Source organism: Gossypium raimondii, chromosome 10 (genome assembly GCF_025698545.1).
Source record: "Gossypium raimondii isolate GPD5lz chromosome 10, ASM2569854v1, whole genome shotgun sequence".
Lineage (NCBI taxonomy): Eukaryota > Viridiplantae > Streptophyta > Magnoliopsida > Malvales > Malvaceae > Gossypium > Gossypium raimondii.
In genome coordinates, this window is record NC_068574.1 from 33,265,847 (window position 1) to 33,273,105 (window position 7,259).

The 7,259-nt window shown below is 30.8% G+C and overlaps 1 long non-coding RNA gene across 1 annotated transcript; it reads left to right on the forward strand.

Moving 5' to 3' along the window:
- Positions 1–3,367: 3,367 nt before the first annotated feature.
- Positions 3,368–4,807, forward strand: LOC105778582 (uncharacterized). Its single transcript, XR_001128800.2, has 2 exons — positions 3,368–3,819; positions 3,938–4,807. It is a non-coding gene; the product is annotated as an uncharacterized LOC105778582 (long non-coding RNA).
- The last annotated feature ends 2,452 nt before the right edge of the window (positions 4,808–7,259 follow it).

The following is a 7,259-nucleotide window of genomic DNA, read 5'->3' on the forward strand; positions in this document are numbered from 1 at the left end:
ATCTTTGATCTCACGTATTTGACTAATTTGGTCATTTTTGACTAGAGGGGGGAAAATACAATTTGAGTCTTAGTATTACCTTTATGTACTTGTGACAAAAAAACATTTAGGTACCAACTTGGGGAAAAGAGATAGTTTAAGTACTAAATTGTGGGTTAAGCCCTTTTTAAAATAAATTTAATGGTTTCACTAATAATTATGCTAACCTAAAAAGTAATTTAAATATTACTTGTGATAAAAAATAATTTATTGAAAAAAAAGGTATAACTTAGAAATCAATTTATGAATTAAACATTGTTTATTCCAAGTAATCCGACTCAAACTAAGTTGGATATGGAATACGATCTTACTATTGATCTGGTTTGGATTATTATTTAGATTTCTTTTGAGAAAGATTATTACTTAGATTAAAAATATTTTTATTTAAATTTAATTAAAAATATGTAGATATTAATATGAAATGAAATTATTTGGTATGCTATCAATGAAGTTTTTTAGACTCCACGATTAGGATCAGGCGGTTGACAAGTGTCTTACAGGAGTACAGTAAAATATTTAAAAAATAATATTTATAAAAATATATATATCAATTTTTTAAAACTACTTGTAGAATAAAAAAAATTCACTAGTGCTAATATAAAACTACATTGTAAAGAATAAAATGTGTTTTGATATTGAATAATATATATGAATGATACGATAATAAAGGTTTTGAAATGTAGATTTCTAATTAGGGCAGATTGTTACGGTTTTAAGAATATAAACAATTCCCAAATTTCTTTGATGCCTTCATTTATATATGCTATCCATTACATAGATGATGGAACAAAATTTCCGGAGTTCATCCATGGATACATATACACAACTCCTAAAATGGAATGTCTAACATGCCTTCACATGACAAAGAACAGAGATGAATATGAACACCAACGATTCATGTAATTAACTTTGGTACTTCACAATTTAATAACACAAACTTTCACAGATAATATTTTTTTAAAATTATTTAATACTGTTAGTGAATAGTAATATAACACATCACTAAATTAAACAAAAAAAAGTATAAATACTAATAATTTTATTAAATATTAATAATAACTTTTGGACTGAGGGTCTAGCTATAGTATTTTAACATTTTTTATAATTAATTATGTTTAAATTATGTTTAAATAAAGTTATTGATATCTATTTATATGCCCTCCATTATTTTTTATTTTATTTAATAATAAGGTCTAATGTTATTATTGAGTGATGGTGCATGGGACTTGTGCACCAACAATACATCCAATATTCACTCATAAAGTATTTATATTTAGTAAGAAAAAAATATAAAATAAATTAAAATAAAACAAAATTTGAACTCAACTTGTAAAACTAAAAAAATTCAAATGTCATCTGGAGAATATGAGCCATAAACCCTAGAGGAACCCTAGAATTAAAGGGTTCAAGCCTTGATTGGCCCACTGCTATTTAACATTCAAAGAACTTGCTGATGATTGTTTGTGGAATATAGCAGGCAAAGGAATATGCTGTTAATGGGCAGAAGAGAAAGCAATTAATTGTAGAAAAGGGTATGGAATCAACACATACAAATAAATCTCGAAAAGGATAGGCAAATCTCATCGGACATTAAACATTTCATTAATTAATCATAAACCTTCTAACATATTATTGTAATGATTAAAACTTGTTAATTTATATATGATATGTTGGGTTCCATCATCACACCTATAGAGCTATAAAAACCAACAACTTTTTCATAACATCCAAGTCATTTTCATGATTGTGTAAATAAACAGAAATAATTTCAATTTATATGTAATTTTGTAGCTGGCACCAATCAGATGAAGGGTTTAGCAACTATCCAACAAATGGAAAGGTTTGTTAAGCCTCTCCCTTACCACAAACGAAGATGCTTATAAGGATATAGGATTAAATGTATTGATTAAACATAAATATATTCACATCAATTTTAATTTTATTAATAAACTAATCATACTTCTCTATTTATTCCTTCTTTCATAGAAAATCTTAGCTTCTCAGTTTTTTCAAACTAAATATTTACTTTATCGGTTGGTCTTCCAGCTAGTCAGATTTCAGTTTTTTCAATTTTTTTGTAGTTTTATTTTTTAATTTTAATTATATTTTCATGGTTTTATTTAAAGTTTCGCCATTTTATTCTATCTATATTTTTCATGGTTTTATTTGATCCACTTTGTTTTCTATGAAAGCCGAGGTGGTTTTATTTTTAATTTTAATTTTTAGTTATGTTCTAACGTATATGTAATATTTGTCAATATAAGTGTATCGCCAGATTTATTATAAACCGTTCTTGAAGAGTTTTATCATAATATATCATAGTGATGGTGATGGATTCAAGATAATGCGGAGAAAGAAAGACCATATGAGACTTAGCCTTTTGTGTGTCACTTGGGGCTTTTGATAGTCTTTTCTTGTTTGATAGTGTTCGTCAGGTTGATTTGATAATGGAGAGGTTAGGATGCAAATTTTAGTGATTTAATTAAGTTGATGCATTTCTGGTTTGAATCAGAATTATTCTAGTGTTGCAACTATTCCCAGTTTGTCTTACTCTTTTTTAAAAAAATTATTCTACAAACATGATATTTATGTATTAGTTTACAGTGATCTATTTATAATTTGTATTACGTGCCACATTTTTATATTATTATTGATAGTAAATTAATAGTATTTTTCTTAAAAAGAAAATAAAGTAACCATAGTGATACAATTTATGTTTTTGACAAAGGCACGTGAATATTTATATACATAAGTTGAATTCTACTACATAAACGATTGAAATTAATCTCTTGACATAATGATACTCCCTTTCACTATCTTCCATGACACGTTCTTAATAGCCATAATCGAGTCAATGTCAAAATGTCATACTCCATGCAAGTATTCAAGGTAGTGTATGTTTATATTCATTAAATCTCACAATTTTATAGGTAAAAGATATATAATTTGAACACTTGCATACTCAAGGCTACTCCGATTAAACCTAGTGAGTTAAAACTATGCAATATCCAAATATGTATATATATATATATATATATATATATATATATGATACTATATCTGTCACACTTTTTCTTTTCTTTCCCTCATGGTTGATCCTTCTTTCTCATAGAGAGAGAGAGAGAGAGAGAGAGAGAGAGAGAGAGAGAGGGGTTAAAAGTTATTAATGTTCCTAACAAATGTATATGGAAATACTCACTAACCTGTCTGCAAAACTTCATGGCGTGATAATATTCAATTTGCATCACTTGGGACCACTATTTTTTTCTTTTTTATTTTATAATAATCAAAAGAAAAATTATAGAATATGATAAAAGTATCCCAACAATCCTCCCCTCCTATTTAAACTCCTCTTCTTTATCCTTTCTTCTCAACATGGAGCCTAGCACTGCTCTTTCTATAGCTAGCAAAAGACTTTATATATAGGGCTCTCGCTGTGTATAGTTAGTCTTTCATGGTGTTTTTCAGGTTCAATTGTTGTTTTTAAGGCCACAAGGAAGTGTTTATTGTTTTTATTTTTTCATTTTTGGTGCTCCACCATCAGATGAAGCTGCCAGCATGATCTTAATTTCCCTTCTTTTTTCAATCGAGGAAAAGATCAGATCATGTGGCAGTTTCACCTGTTGCTGCTAGCACAATATCCAAAAAAAAAAAAACCCTAATTTCTCTCAAAATGAAACCCTAATTCTGACTCCTTTCTCTTTTGCTAACACCGGTACACCACCATTCCTGTTTTCTCTCAATCCCTAGAAATGGGTGGTCATATCAAAACCTTAACATGTATGCATTCGAAAATCTTTTGCTTTGTATGTATATATATATATTGTTATAATTTTTCCCTCTTTTTTCGCTGCGGGTTTGAAACTTTTAGACTTGAAATTTGGGTGTCTCTGTGCAGTTTCCATGATTTCAAGATCCCTTAACACTGCTTTGGTGATTGAGCCTTCTCTCAGTCTCTGGTATTATCTTTAAACCATCCGTACAGTTTTCCCTTCAATAAAATTTAATATCTCAGTATATCTATTGGTTTTATTTCTACTGTATGATCAGCTGTTTGTTTAGGGTTTTTCATGACATATGTATGCTTGCTCCTCAATTCTTTCGGAGCCCAACATTTCGTTATAATTCTATAAGGGATATCATAAGCACACAGCCTTTTCATTTCGTTATACCATGTATGTATATAGGTAGGTAGGTATTGGCATAGCCAGTGCTTGTTTCTGATGTGAGGCTGGTTTATTTCAATCGATCTACAGCAGATTTACAAAACCAGAGGGAGAGAAATAAATTAGAGACATTAGTCCTTTTTTTGGCACTACCTGGGAATTTCATAGAGTGATGGAAACCCCTGCTGGAAAATCCAAAGATCTCCAAGGGAAATAGATAAACTCCCTAAATAAATTACAAAGAGGCCTTAATTTATGTGCCCTGTGAAGGCTTGGAAGTTGGGAACCTGCTCTTTTTTATGCCTGAAACTAAGTCCAAAGTATCCTTTGGCAGCTTGGATCCAGCTTATTCGACTACCAATTCTCAGAGAGAAGGGAGACAGGGATAAATTTATACATTTTTTTTCTGCTCTTTTTTACTAGTTCACGACGTTATTTCGAACACAGTACAAGATGCATTACAGAATCATAGATATATACAAGTTCAGTTGAGATATGGGAATTAGCAGTAGAATGGAAAACTTATTTCATAACTGGTGAATCTAGCTAACATATCTTTTCTTTTTGGGAGTAATTATTGCTGCTGTGCTGTTTTATGCTAATTAGTTCGGGAAGGTATACCTTTTTTGCTTCGTGATCTTAGTACAACTTAAAAAGTCTACGAACATATTGGTAAAATAATCGAAATAAATAAAACATTTTCCTTTGGGATATAGGAGAAAATTGAAACCTGCTCCCCAATATAACTAACCATGAAGCAAAATGGAAGATCAATATTCAAGTGCTTACTTCCTTTCTAACGAGAGAACAAAAGAGGGGTAACTTGACACTCATATTTGGGCTGCAATCTCAGTCTAAGACCCTACGAATCTACTTTCAACCTTAAAACAGGAGTGTGATATATATTTTTATATTAAGAGCTATTGATGTTCATTCCAAGTACTATGTTTAATATCATTTGGAACTCCTCTGAGTATCAGTTCTCTTTCTCTGCCTCTCCGTGAGGGTTGCTTTAGAGAGACAAGATTCCACGCATTTCTCATTTTTCTTTTATTTTCATGTCAGCTATCTTGATTGAATAAAATTAAACTGAGAATCCATTGGCAACTACTCTTTATAATTATTTTCCATTTATTGATGCTCTTGGGAATTAGCCCCGATTAAATGCTAGATCTTTGTCATCATTTAATCACTGCCTTGTTTAAAGGGTATCAAAGATGGATCAACTTCACTCTGTGAAAGAGAAATATCGATAAAAGAAGTGTCCTAGGTCCCTTTTTCTCTTAGGGAAGCCCCGGGGTGTTGTAATAACAAGGTGAGTTTCCCTCCACTTGAAACTGAACTCCAAAGCTCTGCAGCTTTGAAAACAACATATATGACCTTATTTGATACCTTTGCCTAGGGTTTGTTTGGATCTTGCATGAAAAGCTAAGGATGGTTTCCAATGGTGCAACACACAGGATTGAGCAACAGGGAAAGGCCATTAATTCCTTCGCTTGTCAACGTCAAGCTCGTTTACAGTAAATATTGCAGGTGCACACAACCTAGAAGGGGTAACAAAAATTACATCAATGCAATATCTCATGCACATGCACGTTGCGAAAGTACCACTTGAACTAAAATGAACGATGAATTAATAGTGAATATCAACATGATTTCCTCTTCCCGAGTTAGCAAGAATGATCTATATTATCCGATTCATTTACTTTCCTTGAGGTATCAATATTTAATATCTATGTTCATATAATTCTTCAAATATATATATAAAACTCTCTTACAAAATAAAATAACTTTAGCAAAAGATATAAAGAAATAAAAGATGAATGGAAAAGGAAAATGAAAAATAGAGAATGTAACTCTTCTTGTTGTCGTCTCTTTTCTTTCCCTTGAATCATATTTATATTACAAATGTAGGGGTAAAAGATAAAGCCGTACAAAATCAAAGATAAATAAGAGGTAAATGCGTGTATATTATTTGAGGAGTAATTTGCATTTTATAAGTCATCAAAGAGGATCACAAATACAAGAAAAGGTTCATGCAAATGCTCCAAAACTATAAATAAGCTGATTATCTTCGATAAATATCCAATAGAAAAGATAAATAAACTATTTTTCTCCAATTATGAATATCTACTTTATACACTCATTGGAAAATTTTAATGGGATAAAAATCTAGTGGACAAAAACAGTATACAATATTAACACTACACTACAGCTTCAGTAAAAACCTTTGGCAGGAAAATCGAATGGTATAAAGCCTCAATTAAGGGATAAAGAGTACATGGCACCCCACCACCCGATCATCAAGTCCAAATTCAAGATGTCAAAACTGTTGTCGAAACAACTCAAATTACAATCTTTTACTTTTATATGTTATAAAATTTACTTTTAAAACATTTAAATAAATTCATTGGAAATAAACATGTTGTCAGGGCTTAAAATACATTTTTATGACAAAACCCGATTCAAGTCGTGCCTAAGAAAGTAGCGGTGAACCTTCGAAAAAGTTCTGAAAACTAGTGATAGAATATTGAGTGAGGTCGTGACATCGGAATAGGGGAAGTCGCAACGTCACTAGCTATCTAGTAAGGTCACAAAGTAGGATAAGTGAAGGTGTGACACTGAGGGGAGAAATCGTGACGTCAAGATTCTAAGGTTGCGGCATTACTTGGTGTACAATCTCAAAACATACCAAATGGTTCTTTTAAGTCAAGCAAAATGATTCCCAAAATATGTCTAACCAAAATCAACATAGTACCAAATCATTTTGCATACAATTGACTTATATAAACACATCTAAATCAATCAAACTTATAACATTCAATACATTATACCAAAACATGCATGACTCATCCATTCATAATATATAGTATAGTTCACCAAGTGGCCTAATGTAACATCTCTTACCCTGTTCGGTTGCCGAACTCGAGTAATAGAATGCTATAGATAAATACGAAACATTTACATAAAAATTATAGTTCAAAATTTCAATTCAATATCAATTTACCACATATGGTCATGTATAACATGGAATTCAATCAATTTAGGGTTTAA